This window comes from Lactuca virosa, chromosome 6, assembly GCF_052849685.1.
Source record: "Lactuca virosa cultivar CGN04683 chromosome 6, Lactuca_virosa_CGN04683_v6, whole genome shotgun sequence".
NCBI classification, from domain to species: Eukaryota; Viridiplantae; Streptophyta; class Magnoliopsida; order Asterales; family Asteraceae; genus Lactuca; species Lactuca virosa.
In genome coordinates this window covers 234534355-234555446 of record NC_136431.1, presented here as the reverse complement: position 1 = coordinate 234555446, position 21092 = coordinate 234534355, and the positions used below count along the sequence as shown (strand labels likewise).

The 21092-nt window shown below is 35.9% G+C and overlaps 1 long non-coding RNA gene across 3 annotated transcripts; it reads right to left on the bottom strand.

The window, feature by feature from the left end:
* Positions 1-10136: 10136 nt before the first annotated feature.
* Positions 10137-12616, bottom strand: LOC145120499 (uncharacterized). 3 transcript variants are annotated; one of them, XR_013714219.1, is made up of 5 exons: positions 11771-12616; positions 11499-11638; positions 11302-11395; positions 11010-11216; positions 10137-10319 (listed from the first exon to the last, which is right to left on the bottom strand). It is a non-coding gene; the product is annotated as an uncharacterized LOC145120499 (long non-coding RNA). The 3 variants fall into 3 exon arrangements; XR_013714220.1 differs by having other exon boundaries at positions 11499-12304; positions 12389-12616; XR_013714218.1 differs by having other exon boundaries at positions 11499-12616.
* Positions 12617-21092: the final 8476 nt, after the last annotated feature.

The following is a 21092-nucleotide window of genomic DNA, read 5'->3' as shown; positions in this document are numbered from 1 at the left end:
AAGGTATGAATAACCATGCAAATATACTTGGTACCCTTAATATTTACCCCTTAATCAGTGTGCCGGTTAACCACACATGCTCCACCGATACTATGATAAATATTAAGTTACCCTTTACCTACCTTGTTAAGTCCAGGTTAGTGTGCCGGTTAACCACACACGCTCCACTAACGACTTAAGCAAAGTGCAAAGTGTAATTTCATGGGTTAGCACCAAATTCACATTTTCCTAAGTAACTAAGATTGGGTATTAATAAGAGTTTAGTTACTTAGTATTTATCATTAATACTTTTAATGAAAGGAGAATTATAGTCCTTGTCCTACCCGTTCGGCTAACGACCCTCCACCAGTCAAGGAAGCGGTGGGTGAGAGTGGACACCCATTAAATTGCCATTTTATAGGCAGTAACCTTATACCCCCCTTATAGACCGGCTTTGTGAATGAGGCCTAGCATGAACATTACCACATCAAAAACAAGTTTATAAGTCCAAAAACATCTTAGGGTAATGTTCCTAGTCCAATTCCAGCCAAAACAATCGAATATATGCATCCAACTCGATTTTTCAGCTACTTTTGCAAGTATAACAAGAAAACAAGCCTAGGCTCTGATACCACTGTTGGGTTATGAGCATTCTAACACTCCTAAGTGTACATGCAACCCTAAATACCTTGGATCTATGTTTTCTCTATTATACATACAATTATGAACATCCAAGGTATTATCCTAATCTAGCATACAAAATAATAAATATAACAAGATAGAATACATACCTCTTTGATGTAGAATGTCTTCATGAAGCTTGAGTGCCTAGTGCCCCAAGTGTGACACCTCAAATGGTTCACACAACACCAAATACACTTGGAATAACTTGAGAGAAACTTGAACACTCCTTGAAATCGTCTAGCCCTCACACTCACACATTAGTGCACGATTTCTTGAGCCATGGGATTCTTTTATATGGTGGCTATTAGGGTTACACCATGTAACTCATAACTTTACCCATTCCTTATGTTCCATGGATTTTAACCTCCATGGAGTATCCATGGGTCACCCCATGGACTTAGTCCAACATAAGGAATCTTGGATCACAAGCCCACATATATAAGAATGAATGATTTACACAATCAACCCATATATTTAATTAGTCTCATTTTGATCACTTAATTAATTCCAAATTAATTCTTGATCAATACTAATTAAATAACCTTATTAATATATTAGAACTTATAATATATTAACCAACCTTAAGTGTTATTTTCTCTCATTATAGTCTATCCAAATGCATGATGCCATGCAACCCAAATGGACCATGCCAGGTCGGGTCAAGTCTTACCAATTATAGTTATGGACTTAGAATTAATCCAACACCGTTTCCATGGAGATACCTTCAGAAACACAAAATCCCCGACCTGGAATTCTAGCTCGAACCGCCGCCTATCCGCATAACTCTTCTGGCGACTCTGTGCCGTCAGTAACCTCTGTCTGACCTGCTTAATCTGCTCGGTCGTCTTCAGCACTATCTCTATGCTACCCATCACCCTCTGCCCCACTTCTCCCCAACAAATGGGAGTCCGACACCTCCTCCCATACAAAAGCTCAAAGGGGGGCATACCAATACTCGAATGATAGTTGTTGTTGTAGGAAACCTCAACCAGTGGTATGTATGTGTCCCAACTTCCCCCGAAGTCCATGACACATGCCCGCAACATGTCTTCAAGCGTCTCAATCATCCGTTCGCTCTGCCCGTTCGTCTGTGGGTGATACGCCGTACTGAAATGCAAACGCGTGCCCAGCTCCTCATGAAACTTCTTCCAAAACCTGGAAGTGAAACGTACGTCTCGATTCGACACTATCGAGACCAGAATGCCATGACGCGCTACTACTTCTCTCACATAGATCTCAGCCAATCTCTCCGCGGAAGAGCTCTCACTAATAGCAAGGAAGTGAGCACTCTTCATCAGCCGGTCCACGATCACCCAAATTGCGTCAACTCCACGCGTAGTCCTCGGCAACTTGGTGATAAAGTCCATCGAGATCTGCTCCCACTTCCACTTGGGAATATCAAGAGGCTGCAATGGACCATGTGGACGTTGGTGCTCTGCCTTGACCCGACGGCAGGTCAAGCACCTCTCAACCACCCATGCAACATCCCGCTTCATACAGGGCCACCAGTAATCCCTCTTCAGGTCCAAGTACATCTTAGTAGCCCCGGGATGGATCGAGAATCTCGATCTATGCGCCTCCTCCAACAATATATGTCGTGCCCCGCCCGTATAGGGCACCCAAATCCACCCTCGAAAAGTCATAAGTCCTCGGCTATCCGTCACAAACTCGGACACCTGCCCAACCACCCACTCCCTCTTGCGGTTCTCCGGTTTCACGGCCTCCGACTGGGCCTCTCGAATGGTATCCAAAACTGGAGTCATCACTGTCAGCTTCATACACACATCTCAAATCGGGGCAGTCTCCGCTTTACGGATCAAGGCGTCGGCTACCACGTTAGCCTTGCCCGGATGATACATGATCTCACAGTCATAGTCTTTCACCACATCTAACCATCTCCTCTGCCGCATATTCAGGTTGGGTTGATCCATGAGATACTTCAGGCTCTTGTGGTCCGTGTATATGGTACACCGAACCCCATACAAATAGTGGCGCCAAATCTTGAGGGCAAACACCACCGCCCCCAACTCTAGATCGTGGGTGGGATATCTCGTCTCATGAGGCTTCAACTGCCTCGATGCGTATGCTATCACATGCCCTCTCTGCATCAGTACCGCACCCATGCCGGTAATAGATGCATCGCAATAAACCACAAAATCCTCCATTTCCCCCGGAAGGGCTAACACCGAGGCTTCGCACAACCTCTGGCGAAGTGTCTCAAATGAGGTCTGCTGCTCGGGACCCCACGTAAAAGTAACACCCTTCCGAGTCAATCTGGTGAGAGGAACCGTAATCTTGGAGAAATCCCTGATAAACCTCCGATAATAGCCGGCCAATCCCATAAAACTCCTGATCTCGGATGGGGATCTCAGCACCTCCCATCACATGACTGCCTCAATCTTGGCCAGGTCGACCAATATCCCATTCTGATTAACGAGATGCCCTAGGAACTGGACTTCTCGTAACCAGAAATCACACTTGGAGAATTTGGCATATAGCCTCTCCGATCTCAAAACCCCCAAAACCTCTCTAAGATGCTCCTCGTGTTGTTCCTTGGACCTCGAGTACACCAGGATATCGTCGATGAAGACGATCACCGATCGATCCAACATGGGCCTGCATACCCGGTTCATGAGGTCCATGAACGCTGCCGGTGCGTTGGTGAGCCCAAAAGGAATCACCACGAACTCATAGTGCCCATAACGCGTCCTAAAGGCCGTCTTCTGAACATCCTCCTCGCGGACTCTCATCTGATGATATCCAGACCTCAAATCGATCTTGGAAAACCACGACGCCCCCTGCAACTGATCGAACAAATCGTCGATCCTCGGAAGTGGGTAACGGTTTTTGACCGTCAACTTGTTCAACTCCCGGTAGTCGATGCACATCCGGTGCGAACCATCCTTTTTCTTGACAAAAAGGATCGGAGCTCCCCACGGTGAACTACTCGGTCTAATGAACCCTTTCCCTAGCAGCTCCTGGAGCTGAGAGTATAACTCCTGCATCTCTGGTGGCGCAAGGCGATAGGGTGCCTTGGCAATAGGTGCCGCACCCGAAACCAAATCAATATGGAACTCCACCTGCCTCTCGGGAATTTCACTCACTATCGGAACCTCAGCGATAGAACTCGGTCTCTCAACAACAACTCGCGTATCCATCACATACGCTACAAAACCCCTGCAACCCTGCTGAAGACTTTGTCTGGCTCTGGCAGCTGAGCAGAATGCTGATCCAGATCGGGTACCCTCTCCATACACCGTAAGCACTCCCCCACTAAAATCTCGTATGGTCACTAACTGACGCTCGCAGTCGATCACAGCTCCAAATCGACTCAACCAGTCCATGCCCACGATGACAAAGACATCACCCATCGCGATCGGTACCAGATCTATCGGGAACTCAACACAAAAAATCTCTAGAACATATCCTCGGATCACATCAGTAGCTAGCACCGCATGCTCATCTGCTATAGAAACTCTCAGAGGTCGACTCAATGCCTCACGTAGGGTACTGATGTGGTGACTAAACGCTAATGACACAAAGGATCGACTCCCACCCGAGTCAAATAACACCAAGGCAGGTACGGAATTCACAAGAAAAGTACTGGCCACGACAGCAGGTGTTGCACGGACCTCCTCCGATGTCAGCAGAAAGGCTCTCCAGTGAACCTTCGGTGCCTCGGCCTTCGCTGACCGACTCTCTGTAGCTCGAGTAACAGCATATGCAAATCCCTGCGCTGATCCTGTAGCAGCTGGGGACACTCGGCCTTCCGATGGCCAGTCTGGTTGCAGTGAAATCAGACTGAGAATCCCTTGGGGCAACCCCTCGCTATATGCCCCTCCTTGACACATTTGTAGCAACATCCCGCTCGACATGTACCCTCATGACTCTTGTCGCACTTCCCGCAAGTGCGGCCCTTCTGGCCCCCAGCTCTGGTGTCAGCGAGCTTAGCCCGCTTTGTCGCCGGCTGCGACTGTACTGGCCTGCGGTCCCTACCCCGGGACTCCTCCTCCTCCGTGGTCTGCAACTCAAGCTCAATCTCCCTCCTCCTGGCATTGGCCTGAATCTCGGAAAATGTCTTGTACGACGAGTTCGCCACGGACTCTCGTATATCCCTCCTCAGTATGCTCAAATATCGGCTCACACGTACCTGCTCAGTGGACACGTGCTCAGGGCAAAACATCGCCCTCTTGTGAAACATCCTCGAAATCTCAGTTCTGATTCTGTCTTCTGCTTGAGAGACAGAAACTTCTGCGCCAATCGTTCCCTCTCCACAGGGGAAACATACTCGTCTCGGAACATCTGAACAAACCTCTCCCATGTCACTACAGCATGATCCGCAGAGGTAAAGCTGGCTGTCACAAACTTCCACCAGTCCTTTGCTCCCAAGCGAAGCTGGTTCAGCGCAAACCGAACTCTCAAGTGATCTGGGCAAGAACATGTGTAAAAACACCCCCCAATATTAGAGATCCATCTCATCGCAACGATCAGATCCTAAGTCTTATCAAACTCTGGTGGCTTCGTGTTGCTGAACTCCCGGAACAACAACGAGTCACCTCCCTGTGGCCTAGCAGCGGCGACAGCTGCGGTGGCGGCAGCAGCAGCAGCCTCAGTGATAGCAGCATATCGCTCATCAAACGTCTCAATCAGGGTGGTCTTAATAGACCCAAACATCTCAGGAATATCTGCTCGGATATCTGCGGCCACCTCCTCGTGAATCATCCTCCGGATCTCATCGTCACTAGTCCCACTCCCTCCGGGGTTGTGGCGTGTACCCACCATGATGTCTCTCGTAACACAACACAGAATAATCAGAAACTCACTCGAGTATACTCACACTCGATCACTCGCCCTACTTGTTCCCTAGCATCCTAAGGATTCTTACTTAAGCTTCTCACTGATCCGGTGCTTTCAGTAGTACGGGCCCAATACTACCTTCCACACCGCATCCGCATTCACCCCAAGTCCTCCTCCTAGGATTCCAGATCGCAAGTACTCTATGCCTCTCCATAAACAGGCTAATCTCCAGTAGGCCTCTCATATGCTCCTCTCTGCTACCTACTCGCACTCAAAGCAATTCACAGTAGCAGTAACTCCTAGGCTAAGGCATCACAAATCAGGCCACTCTAGTCCTAAAATATGAAATACCTAGCCTATTCTCTAGCATGCATAATATATCTCATAATATCTCATAACGCATAAGGTAAGGGTATTTTGGGAAATCACCGTTCAGGCGCTGGCTGATTGTACACACTGCTCTTTTCCGATTTTCTCTTAGAACTCTTACTCGTTTTTAGAAAAATCGTTTCTCTTGAAAATTTTCCTCAAATCCTCAGTTTGAGTCCATACATACCCGAAGGTGCATCTGAATCCCTCAAACTAAGGCTCTGATACCAACTTGTAACGACGTAATTTTTCAAACAAAATTTTTATTTTCCAAAACACAATAAAAATCATTTTCATAATCTCAAAATCACAAGTGTCTCAAATGTCAACAATCTACAAGTGTAAATCACAATCCCAGAATCATAAAATAATCTCTCGCCAGTGTGTAAAATCATGTCGGTGCCTTCCCGCGATCCTCGGAACTACCTGAAACACATAACACATAACACGGTAAGCACAAAGCTTAGTAAGTTCCCCAAAATACCACATACAACACATTAGCCACTCGAGGCTATAACTCTGTAAGCTAGCTAGTAAGAATCTCGTGCTCGAAAATCCTCGATCTAACCTCCGCCTATCATATTAGATAAGCATCTATAATCAATACCCCACTCTTACTCAAATACACCAAAAGTCCTCTTACTCTCTTTCTAACCCTTGGAATGGGTAAAAGACCATTTTACCCCTCCCTGGTCTCAAATGCTCATATTTGACCCAACCATTAAGTCAAAAAAAGTCAACACGAGTCAACAGTCAAGGTTGACCTGACTCGCCGAGTGCACTCTTGTGACTCGCCGAGTCCACTTGTATCCTCAGAACTCTCCCTAGGGTTTCACTCAGCTCGTCGAGTTGACTTCCAACTCGACGAGTTATCACTGGGTCAAGAACGCTGGGGCAACCCGATCCGACTCGTCGAGTCATCTCATAGACTTGACGAGTTGACTCATTCGAATTTCTCATTTAAGTTCCTGAGGTCAGATCTGCAACTCCAACCTCTAGATCTAGCCTCATAGTACCCAAAAGTCACGTACAGGTTTGATCTTGATGACCATGCATGGCATATATTGCTCTATATGCCATCAATACTCCATTAATGCTTCCAAAACCCAAAACTCCTTGGTTGATTCACTAAGGCTCTACACTTTTGGACTCTCTAGACCTCTCAAGGTCCAGATCTGAAGTCTAAACTCGAAAAGGGGCTTGATGCATCCAAAGCCCCATCAAGAAGGTGTTACAAGTCCTAAATCTCAAGAACATGAAATCTAATCATCCTACAAGAAAGGTAAAAGCTTTTTACCTTGAGCTGAAGCTTGAGATGAAGAAGAAACAGATCTACTGGCCCTCCCTTCTTGATCTTTGATGAACCTTCCTTCCTCTTCAAGGGAATGAGCCAAAATGAACACAAGATTAACTATCCTCACCACTCTAGCTCACTATGGACGTTAGGGTTTCTCTCAAGCGTGTAAGGGTTCTGGTGAGGCGAAATGGAGGCTATAAGTGCCCTTAAATAGGTCGCAGGCCCGATAATTGAGGGTTTCCTTCAGCAGCGCTGACTCGGCGAGTTGCCTCACAGACTCGTCAAGTCCATTCATTAATCAACGTCACCAGACGCAATTCTACTCGACGAGTTGGACTCCACAAATCTCAAAATAAATGATAAAATAATATACCTAGGAATCCGGATGTTACATCGAATCTCGAACTAGCCACTGCCTAACACATAGGGTAAATGTCTCTAATTAATACTCGATTCTCGGCTCTAAGTAACCAAATGTTACTCTTCTCTCTCCAACTCTCGAATTGTGTAAAAGACCATTTTACCCCTCCATGGTCTTCAATACTCATGTTGACCAAACCCTAAAGTCAACAGAAGTCAAACTCCAGTCAACAGTCCATGTTTGACCCGACTCGTCGAGTGCACTCTTGTGACTCGTCGAGTCCCCTCCTTTCTCAGAAGTCTCAAGAAAGTCCAGCTCAAATCGTCGAGTTGACCCCCAACTCGCCGAGTTATCGCACAATTAAACCCATCGGGACAAACCCTCGCCGACTCGTCGAGTCAGGCCATGGACTCGGCGAGTCCCTTTGATCAGATTCCTCATTCAAACGATTTAAGGTAGATCTATCACTCCAAACACTAGATCTACCATCCTAAGGGTCGATTGTTACGTAAAGCTGCAAGATTTACGCTCGAACATGGCATATAAGGCTCATAATGCCAATACATGCTCCAACAAGGCACCAAAACAAAATAACTCTTTAAGTGACTGAATAAAGCTTGAGCCTTTGGACCCTCTGGACCTCACACGGTCCAGATCTGAAATCTAGGCCTAGAAAGGGACTTCAAGTACTCATATCTCAACCAAAAAGGTGATAGAAAGTCCTATTCATCAAAACATGAGATCTAATCACCACAAGGAGAAAGGTGGGAACTTTTTACCTACTCCAGAAGCTTTTGGACGGAATAACACTGATCCACTGGGCCCCTTCTTGTTCCTTGATGACTCCTTCCCTCCTCTTCAAAAGAAATGTACCAAAAGACCCCAAAATTAGCTCCTTTCACACTCTCTAGCTCAAAAGGACGTTAGGGTTTACTCTCAGTGAAGGTGAGCTGCCAATGAGGCTATAAGTTCCCTTATATAGGCCCCAACCTCGGGAAATTAGGGTTTCTCTGCCCATCACCTACTCGGCGATTCAGCTCTCTTACTCGTCGAGTCCACTCATAAAATCCACGCTGGCAACTCGGCCCTACTCGGCGAGTCGGACTCACGATTCGTCGAGTCACTCTATAAATCTCAAGGTTAAACACACATTAAGGTATCCGAAAGTCCGGATGTTACATCAATCCTGCAATGGATAGAGCACTGTCAATCCTGCAAAAGTTTGCTCTTGATGCTCAAAAAGGCAAAATCGTTAAAGATAAATTACGATTTGGTGCCCCTTGGAAACACCCACTATGTAAAGATGACCCTTACCTACGTTCAGAATGGGCAAAGCTTCAACGAATGGATTTCAACCAATGTTTAGTCACCGCCGAGTTTGGGGTATATTTGTCTATTTCTTGTTTTAGTCATTCTCGTTGTTAAGATTTCAACCACCACCATTTCCTAGTTTTCTATTCAGCTCCAACACACAAGGGAGTACCTCTGAACAAATTGTCGAGCCTGAGAGGATAGAAGAAGGAGAAGAATAAGAAGATGATGACGATGATAATGATGGTTGATGTTTTGTATTATTTTGAACAATGTTAAGTACTTATTGTAAAATTAAACTTAAATTTGATGATTTTAATTTGAAAAATGATTGCTAGTTATTGTATCTCAATTGATATATGTTGCAAAGTGTTTGGATTTGTTAAAAATGCAAAATGGAAATGTACAGAATCAGTAAAAACTATAAAAAAAACACCTGGTACCTATCCCGATGACTTGTCGTCGCGACAGGTAATTAATAAAACTTTATTTTTTTTCGAAAATATTCTCGACGAAACCTGTACCGACGACTATTTTGACATATCCCGACAAGCCTATGCCGACGACTCAGTGCCGATGAAATGTCGTCGGTATACCCTATGCCGACGACATGTCGTTGTTAAGACGTTGTCGTCTGCACAGGGGTGTGTGTGTGTGTGTGTATATATATATATATATATATATATATATATATATATATATATATATATGGGTGAGATCCGTTGAGAACTCATAGTTTCCCGAGAACCTGAGAACTAAAGGTGGAGCGTTAGATCAAAATTAACTCATTAAGGACATGATCGTCATCTTACCGATCTCATTTAATGTTTAATTTTTTTTGTTATTGGAAATATTAATTAAAAGTTCTAAAAATTAACATAATAAATCAAATTTCGGATATTTTTTTAATAAATTTCGATTTTTTTTAAACATGGAGATTTTTTCATTTTCTAATTGACAAAAATATTTTTTTAAAAAACTGTAATTTTTTTTAAAAAAAATACTGCATTTTCTTATAAAAAACTGTATTTTTTTTATAAAAAAACAGAATTTTTTTTCAAAAAGCCTGCAATTTTTTCAATAAAAACTGTATTTTTTTTAAAAAAATGCATTTAAAAAAAACTACAATTTTTTTATAAAACTGCATTTTTTTAAAAAAGTAAATTTTTAAAAATCAATAAATTATTAAAATAAACTAGAATATTTTTTTAAAAAAAACTCTAAATTTTTTAACAAAAAAATCAACGTTTTAGATGTATATATGCATATTTTTCAAGTACATATATGCATCTTTCTTATACTATAATATTAGTAAGTAATCATATAAAAAAATCCATTTTTATTTAATAATCTATAAACACAATAGTACAAGTATTTTATTCGATACAAAATAAAATATAAAAAAAACAAAAAATACTACAAGATTTCAAAGCGTTTTCAGGTCTTCGTGTCAAGATTTCCATATTTTCTTTAATTTATCATTTTTCACCTCTTCAATATTTTCCTCAAATTCTTCTAAATCTACAAGAAAAAAAAATGATTAATGCAAGAAAACTCACAAAAAATACATGTGTGCATATAGACGTAATTCATATGTGATTCACTTGTGATTTATATGTGACTCACATGTAATTCATATGAAATTTACATGTGATTCACTTGTGATTTACATGTGAATCACATGTAATTCAGATGTGAATCACTTATGATTTACTTGTGAATCACTTGTGATTCACTTGTGATTTACATGTGAATCACATGTAATTCATATGTGATTCACTTGTGATATATTATTAAAATGAAACAAATTAAAATAAACTATAAGGTTAGAAAAAATAAATAATTAAGATGATTTACATGTGAATCACATGTGAATTACATGTGATTCACAAATGATTCACATGTGTCACTTGTGATTCATGAAGCTCAATATAGAAACAATTAAAATAAACTATATGGTTAGAAAAAATAAATAATTAAGATGATTTACATGTGAATTACATGTGATTCACATGTAAATCATAAATGATTCACATGTGTCACAAGTGATTCACATGTGAATCACAAGTGATTCACATGTAAATCACAATATCAGATAAATGGACCTTTTCTTCCCCATCTTTTGAACCCAAAAGCTGAATTCTGAATTTTAGCAACATTTGTAGATTCATGTTTGTTAGCAAAAAAGTAAAACATATAAAAAAATCATACCTTCATTTCATTAGTACCAAAAGTATAATAGAAACACTTTGTTTCAATATCTTAGGCAAAAAAATGCAGGTTTCCCTTCGGTTTGAATTTTAGTCCTCACGCCAGCATTTACCACATTTCTTACAGGTGAAGTTTATTGTCATGGGTTCATCAGCCGACCTTGTTTGAAACTGGATGTATGCAGCCTTGTTGTGACCACAATCTGGGCTGCAAGAGACAAAGAACATCATAAATTAAAGTTGAAAAAAGAAAAAGTGCATCATTTTACTCAAATTGTGAAGCATATAAATACCTTAATCTGTTTTTGGTGCATTCTTCATGTCATCTTGGGTGATGATGGGGTCAATCTCCTTTTTAACCAAACATTGCTTTCTTTTGATCTTGACCTGTAAAAGGGAAGAAAAAAGATGCATTTAACTACAAGGAAAAGGAAAAACAATGTGTTGCAATATTGCATGATTGAGTATGATAAATTGATAATTTTATTACCTTCTGCTCTATTTGGCTAACATATGGACATGTGGGGCAGAAAAATCTGACAGAAAGATGCAAATTTGGCAACTCATACTTCAACAACATCCCATAAGTCGGGAAAAATTCCATATCTACAACCCTTTGTAGCTAATGCTCTGAAAAAATACACAGGATATAGTTCTCAGATGTGTGTGTGTTCTACCGGAATGATTTTATTGTAGATATGAATGAACTAGCCAAGATTTTGATTGAGTGGCAATTCATCAAACAAACCGTAAAACATCAACCTGATGACATATTTCATCTCCATGATCTTTAGCTAGATCATCCTCCACTACAGTAGGATCTAAAGGAAGATTCAATCCAACAATGGCTAATTTTTCTCGAATCCTCCCCCATTGAGTTTTCATATCATTCAGACGATTTTCAGGTTGCCTTTTTTTTCTCCCTCTCATACAGAAATCCTGATCCCATCTCACGTAATTCCCCCTCAATGTCAGTTGCCTTATGCTGGATTCCGGTTTCAGTTGCCAGTTATGTTAATGGAATCATCAATTCCTTAGTATTGTAATATGTTGGACTTCTAGAATAACAGATAAAACTTACGCATAATTAGCTCAAAATAGAATCTCCAAATCTCGAATTACCTAATTTATATCAAATGGGATTTGAAGAAGTCGCCATTTGAAATTGAGTGCAGAATGAATAGATCCACAGATTAGGAAGAAAAAACTGAATTAAAACGATTTTTAAAGATGAGATCGTCATTGATGAATGAAGAACATGGTAACGCTTTGATGCCATACACATTCATTCCATCTCTGATTGAAATAACCAACAATTTAATATTAGTTCTGTTACAATCCACTAGATCGAAATTAATGCAATAATACACATCGATATACCTGGATTTCTAAAATTATGTGTTGAAATCGAAGAACTTGCCAAACTCCCCGATTTCATTAATACGAGTCTATTCTCTGAATCTAAGTCATGATTGTACAAAAATGCTTTCTGATCTATCATACTTCGTCTTCAGATTTCCATTGACATCCTAATCTAGAGAAAACAACGATGAATACGTATGAGTGGTCGATTAGAGCATATTGCGGGATTGAGAGAACGATAATGAGAGAGATGGAGAAAGAGATCTGGGGAAAATAATTAATTCACAGATTTAAGATATGTCGATTAATAAAAATAGATTTAAGATATTATTTAATTATATATTTGTTTCCTATATTACCCCTGTCTCATTTAATTGATATGCCCCCTCCTCTTTAGTTTTCTGATTAATTAAGAAACGCCATTATACATCTTGACCCTCCTTTTTTTGATCCAACGTTCCACTTTTAATTCTCGGGTTCTCGAGAAACTATAAGTTCTCAAATGATCATTATATATATATATATATATATATATATATATATATATATATATATATATATATATATATATATATATATATATATATATATATATATATATATATATATATATATCACGATGTAAGTCTAAGCCACTTTATCTAAAATTTGTGACCCCGTCGGTTGACCACATTCAAATCCGTTATATATATATATATATATATATATATATATATATATATATATATATATATATATATATATATATATATATATATAGGGGCGGAAGCAGGATTTCTCAGTAGGGGTGCACGGGAAAGGTAGGGGTTGCACGATAGTAGAAAAAATAAAAATTTTAAAAATTTTCGAAAAATTTTCCACTACGGCCGGAAAAGTTAGGGGTTGCCGGTGCCACCGGTGAGGTTCAATATATATATATATATATATATATATATATATATATATATATATATATATATATATATATATATATATATATATATGTGGTGAGGTTCAATAGAGAACCATAATTAACCAATGAACCAATCGTGAGCGTCGGAAATCATAACGATCAACGGCCAAGAAAATAGATGTACACTTTTACATTGGACGCATACACGCCGGATTATACCAAAAAATCCACCATTTACAAAAAAACCTACCTCTTTTTTTCGTTTAAATTTTTTTTAGGCATTGTTTTTTATCAAAAAAAAAAAAAAAAAACCGAATATACCATTGTTCACGATTTTTTGTCCTCTTTCCATAGAGATAATGATGATATATAAAAAACGAACTTTTTTTTCGAAAAAAAACTCACTTCATTTTCTTTGATGAAAAAAAATTAAGGTCTATTTTTAATAGAAAAAAATTAATAAATATATCAAAATTCATATTTTTTGTACTTTTTAAACATAGATTCATATTCATGTTAAAAAAAAAAAACATTATTTCAGTTCAGATTCACATTGTGAACCTATTCAGATTCACAGTGTGCATAATAATAAGTCAGATGAATCTGAACTGATCGGAGCTCTTTCACATTGTGAATGTTAAAATTTGAAATATTTACAGTTTAGATTCACAGTGTGAATCTACGCTGATCGATGTTTTTTTTTTTTTTTTGTAAACCTTCTCAGATTCACAGTGTGCATAATAGTAATTCAGATTCACAATGTGAATCTGAACTGTTCGAGATTTTTCATATTGTGAATGTTAAAAATTGAAATATTTACAGTTTAGATTCACAGTGTGAATCTACACTATTCGAGGTTTTTTTTTAATTGGTGTTGATGTTTATGAATAGAGTATAAAAAATTAATATTTTTAGTATAATTAGTTGTTTTTGATAAAAATAAACCTAAATATTGAAAAAACTAAGAAAATTAAGTGGGTTTTTTTCGAAAAAAAAAGTTCGTTTTTTATATATCATCATGGATCTCTATGGAAAGAGGACGAAAAATCGTGAACAACGGTATATTCGGTTTTTTTTTCGATAAAAAACTTGGCCTAAAAAAAATTTTAAATGAAAAAAAGGAAGTGGGTTTTGTTATAATCCGATACATGTGTGTCCATTATAAAAGTTTACAACCCTTCATTTTGCCGTTGATCGCTTTAAATTCCGACGTTTTGGATTGGTTCGTTGGTTGCTTGATTAATAATGGTTCTCTATTGAATTTTCCCTATATATATATATATATATATATATATATATATATATATATATATATATATATATATATATAGGGTTGATATCGGTTGAGAACTCATAGTTCCCCAGAACCCGAGAACTAAAAGTGGGCCGTTGGATTGGATTTAAGATCATAAGGGTAAGATTGTCTTTTACACTTTTTTATTACTTTAATTACGTAACTACAACATCTGTATGGTTTTCTTTCCAAAATATCATCTTCTAACCTTCAAAATTATCAAAATCAACGATGAAATCATATGAAATCTACATCGATCGAATAGTTGTCGCTGTTAACGCAAATTCGAGATCGATTCCAAAGCAAAATTCATACGATTCGTCATTGTTTTCTTTTGAGGTTATCATCTTATCTTAACTTCATACGATTCATTCATTACGATTATATCAATGAAGGAAAAGCAGATTACCGAATGTAAATTCATACGATTCATTCATTCATTACTTTTTATTTGGATATTTAAATACAGTAGCATTCGGATTTCTAATACGTTGTTTTATTGAATGTAAATTGAGATTTTTTTCAGCAATTTAATGGATTCAGGAAGAATAATTGAAGATCTTCAAAGCGACATAAATTTTTTAGCAGGTAATGATTCATAATTTTTTTAATAATAAACGTATGGTATTAAAATTTACTTAATTGATAATCATATTAAAATCACATATGAATAATATATGAATCACATATTCATATATGAATCATATATAAGTCATATGTTATTCATAGTTGATTCATTAAAAATTCATGTGATTTATACCTGAATTACATGTGATTCATATCTGAAGGTGGTCCTTTGTTTCAGACATTGATTCATTAACTGAGAACTTTTCACGCCATTAATGTGCATATAAGCGATGCTTTTCTTTTTTATGCTCAAAATGTTCTGGAGATGTTTCTATATTTGATACCATTGCATCTACAGCTTTGGATAATGCAAGTTCTTGTTCTGACACTTCCTTAGAATCACTTCCATCAGTTTCTTCTGCAAGTACTCGTAAAAACTGAAAAATTATCAATTAATATTGTTGATTATAAAGTAGATAGAAGAGTTCATATGGAATAAACCAAGTATAATACTGTAATCATGTCAACTAATTTGATTCAAGCATGAAAGTATGAAGTTACATACTGATCCAAGATTATGCCTGACATTAGAAGAGATAGCAGTTGTCTCAAGATCAGGCCAAGCTGCACTTTCAATTTCTAGGAACCTGTTCTTGACAAAGATGTAGTACATGTGATTTACTCATTATTTACATGTGAATTACATTTTTTCATATGCAATACATTTGTGATTTACATGTGAATCATATGTGAATTACATGTAATTCATTTGTGAATTACATGTAATTCACATGTAAATCACATGTAATTCACTTGTAATTTACATGTGAATCACATGTAATTTATATGTGAATTACATGTGATTTACTCATGATTTACATGTGAATCATATTTGTTTCATATGCCAATCACATATGAATAATATGTGTTTCTATGTAAATCAAATTATATTCAAACATACTTTTCATTTTAATTACATACACTGATGATAAATAAATATATGATTTTAATAGGTGATGTTGATGAACAATCTAGTGAATTTAACATAAACAATGATGATATACATGTTGAAGATACATTTTTCAAAGATATTATTGAAGAGGATGAGCAAATTTCTTCAATATCCCAGTCAAATGATAATGAAGAAGGTAAGTTTCTATTAATATTAATCTTGATTGTAACTAAAATATTACTTTGATTTTAAATGACATGTTTTCCTATATATGATTTGATTTAATATTATTTAATTTGGAGCAAAACATTTTGAATCATAAGATGAAGATGAATTAAGCTGCATAGAAGTAAAATCTCCTTGTGGCACAAAAACAATTGAGTGGATCCCAAGAGTTGATGAATCATTCCTGCCAAAGAAAGATATGGTGTTTGAAACATTAGATCATGGAATTCAGTTTTACCAAATATATGCAAAGAAAGCAGGATTTGATTGCAGACTTGCATCAAGTAAAACGATTGATGGTATTTTACAATACAAGTATGTGATATGTAGTAGGGCTGGTGAACCAGATAAGAAAAATGCTGACACTTTGAATGGAGTAGAAGGCAGGCAAAAAAGAAAACATCCAAGCCAAATGATGTCTTGCTAAGCAAAGATATGTTTCAAATTTATAAAAAATACTGATCAGTTTTTAATTAATACATTTGTTGAAAAACACAACAATAAGCTCTACACAAACAGTACAGTGCACATGTCAAAGTCGAAAAGAAAGTTGGATCATTATGACAAGACAATTATAACTCAGTTAAGCACATCAAATATAGGAGCAAGCAAAGCACATATCATGGTTACTGGTTTAAAGGGTGGTTACAGTAAACAAGGTGCAAAGAAAATCGACTACAAAAATTTTTCAAGAGACTTAAACTGCTATATAGGAGATAGTGATGCAAATATGTTGATAAATCTTTTAACACTACGACGTCAAAATGTGCCTTCTTTCAATTTTCATTACTTGTTGGAGGATAATGAGCTAAGGGCACTGTTTTGGGCAGATGCAATAGCAAAAAGAAACTACAAAGAATTCTATGATGTGGTATCATTCGATGCTACATACAAAACAAACAAGTAAGTAATACTTAATTTCTTTAATATTTATATATTAAAATATTTTCGTTTAGTATTTATGTTAAATATTTTAATGATTTTCAGATATAATATGATCTTTGTTCCATTTACTGCAATTGATAACCACAAAAGATGTGTCTCAATTGGTGCTGGTTTGCTAGCTAAAGAAACAACGAAATTCTATACATGGCTTCTCAAATGCTTTCTCAATTGCTTTGGTAGACAACCTAATGTTGTGGTCACTGATCAAGATTCAGCTATGGCTAAAGTTGTAGAAACCGTTTTTAATGAATCAACTCATCGTCTTTGCATGTGCCACGTTGGAAAGAAATTAACAAATAAGGTAAAGTTGTATTATAATGTTTACATAAGTTTTCATTTATAATTTGACTTATAATTTTATTAAAAACTTGTTATTTACATGTCCCATTTATTCAGTCACAGATGAAAGCATTGAACTTTTGGGATCTGTTTACATAACTGTATACAGAGATGTATACGGACATGTATGACCAATTATTATGACCAATGATTCACTACATACTTGATATATGACCAATTATTCATTTGTTATTTACATATGATTAATATGTGATTCATTTGTAATTTGCATGTGAATTACATATGATTCATATGTGAATCACATGTGATTTACATGTGATTCATATGTGATTCACTTGTTATTTACATGTGAATCACTACCTACTTGATAAATGTATTAAGGAAGAAAATCAAGTTGTATAAAGGCGACAAAAATATAAAAATAAAACATACTTTAAAACCAACTCTGTATTGTCACCAAAAGTGTAGTTGATCACTTGTGTTATTATAATACTAAAACAACATTCACATGTGAACATTAAATATCATGTTTTCCATTTATATATTAAATGTAACCTTTTCTTATTGTAGGTTTCAGCAAAAATAATAAATGAGACTAACTTTAGAAAAAGAATGCAAGGTCTAATTTGGAATTCTTGTATTGATCCGGATATATTTGAAGAAAAGTGGAAGTATCTAATAAAAATATATAAACTAGAAGATAACAAATGGATGAAAGAGATGTATAATATTCGAACAAGTTGGATTCCAGCTTATTTTAGAGACAATGCATTGTCAGGGCCGATGAGGACAACATCAAGATCAGAGAGTGTAAATCGCTTCTTCAAAAGATTCATGTCAAAAGATTCAAATCTAATTATGTTCATGTACAAATTTGAATCTGCAATGGATGAGCAAAGAAATCTTCAATCAACAAACGACTTTAATTCCAAAAATAAAAACCCACCAATTCAAACAAATATATTCAATTTGAAGTACAAGCATCAAAGTTCTACACACATAATATATTCAAATTATTTAAAAAAGAAATAGAGGATTCTGTCTGGACATGCTCAGCCACACCATATAAGAGAGTTCAAGATCATAAAACATACTTTATTATTGAGCAAATAATGGATGAAGATATACAAAACAGAAGTGTGTTCTTCAACAAAAATTCATATATTTTCAAAAGTCACAACAGAAAACAATTTCAATACCAGGTATGTATGTTATTAAATAACTTTATTTATGAATGAAATTCATATGTGAATTACATGTTATTTAATCTGATATACAATTTATTCATATGTGAATCACATATGATTTACTTGTCAATTACATATAAATCACATGTTAATTACATGTTATTTATATGTGAATCACATGTGATTCATATGTGAATTATATCTAAATTACATATGAATCACATCTAATTCATATGATTTACATGTGAATCACATGTAAATCATATGTAAATCATATGTAAATCATATGAAAAACAGATGTGATTTACATGTGAATTACATGTAAATAATATGTGAATTACCTGTGATTAAAATCTGAATTTAATTTGATGAACAATTAATTCAGTTGTTATTAAAATGAAAAATCTTATTTGATTAAGTTATGAAATAGTATAAATTTAAATGAAAAACAATATAATTAACATGTGTCTTGTATAAATATTTTCCAGGTTAAGGTATTTCCAAATGAAGAAACATATAAATGTACTTGCCTGGTATTCGAACAATATGGAATTTTGTGCAGGCATATACTATGTGTTATGAAATCAAATTTTGTAAAAAAATATAGCATCAAAGTCTATGTTGAGAAGATGGCAGAAAAGTATAATAAGACCTGAGGAATTGATAAAAAGTCATGGTATTGCTGACAATATTAGTGGATGTGAAAGAATGATACAAGATGCATATTCTATAGTCACCGAATGTATCAATGTTATTGGACATGATGTTGAAGCAATGACTCAATTTCTTCAATGGCAAAAAGAAATTCTAACCAAAGTTGAATCAAATCCACCAAAGAAAGATAATCGTACAAAAAAGGAAAAGTTGGATTCAATGATTGGAGTATCAAAGCCAGATGTACCTAAAATAAAGAATCCAAAAGATATTACATACAAAGGATGGGCAACAGGAAAGAGAGTTAAGAGTCAGAGAGAAATAGCAATGGAAAATGCTGGGAAGAATTCAAGATTTTGTACTTATTGTGAAAAGAAAATCATTCCAAATGAAAAGCATGACAGAAGAAATTGTCCAAAAAAATTGAAGATGAATTAAGAAAGAAGCAAGAAGCAGAAAAAGAAACAATATGAGATACAAGTAATACTTTTTATTCTAGTTAATATTTTTTTTAACATTTTAAGATATATTGATAACAATAATATTTTATTAACATATTTTATAATTTTACTTTTAGACTACATTCAATGCGCCACATGGAAATTAGCCAAATTATATATGAATTGATTGTGGATAATATATAAATAACATATGAATATATAAATTACATACAAAACACAAGTTGATTGACATCTGAATAACATATGATTCTCATGCTAATCACATCTGAATTACATGTGCTAATCACATCTGAAGCACATGTGATTCTTATCTGAATTATATACTGAATAAGATGTGAATTAAAAAAGAATATGAAATGAGTTACTTCTCCATAGTTATGTTTGATTCACATATGAATAATATGTGGTTGAAATATTTCAAACAAATTATGATTCACATTCACATATGAATCGAATATGTCATTCATATGTGATTCAAAATTAACAGATGAATAACGTCTAATTGACATTCACATTTACATTCACACATGAATAAAATATGTGATTAAAAAAATATCTCATTCATACAAAGTTCTATTTCAAAATACAACATTTTTGAAGATCATAATTTCACTACATTTTTACCTTGTTCAAGATTAGAAATAATTTAGAAATACATACTCATTTTTTCCTTGTGTCAAGATTAGATGCTTATTAAACATTTTTTCATTCTTCTTTATCAGCATTATTTCCTTCCACACCTGAATATAACTAAAAAAATTTATTAATAATTTGTAATAATCAAATATATATTATTCATAAATATGTAATATAACTTACACCCTTTTAAATATTGTCGTTGTTTGCCTTTCACAGGGGCATTTTTGTGTTCCTCTTGTTTTTTGTTATGTTTAGCTACAACCTTTTCAAGATCCTTTACTTTCTTATCATTTGTTTCCTGCATTTCAACATCTTTTCCTCTTGATGCAGTTTCTTTTTCACAATGAGGGACATTTTTGTCTTTTTTGTACTTCTTTAAAGAAGATCTTTTGACATATTTCGATTTTCTTACCTTCACCTTGAATGCTTTTGCCTCCCATATACTTTTTTTGTACATCATTTATATCTCCACCTTGATTATTCTCACAGCATTCAACATCTTCATCATCATTAACTTTCTGATTATTATGATCATCATTATCACCTAGATTTTCTTCATTATCATCACCTTTCTCGTCTTCATTATCTTCATCATCTCCAACCTCA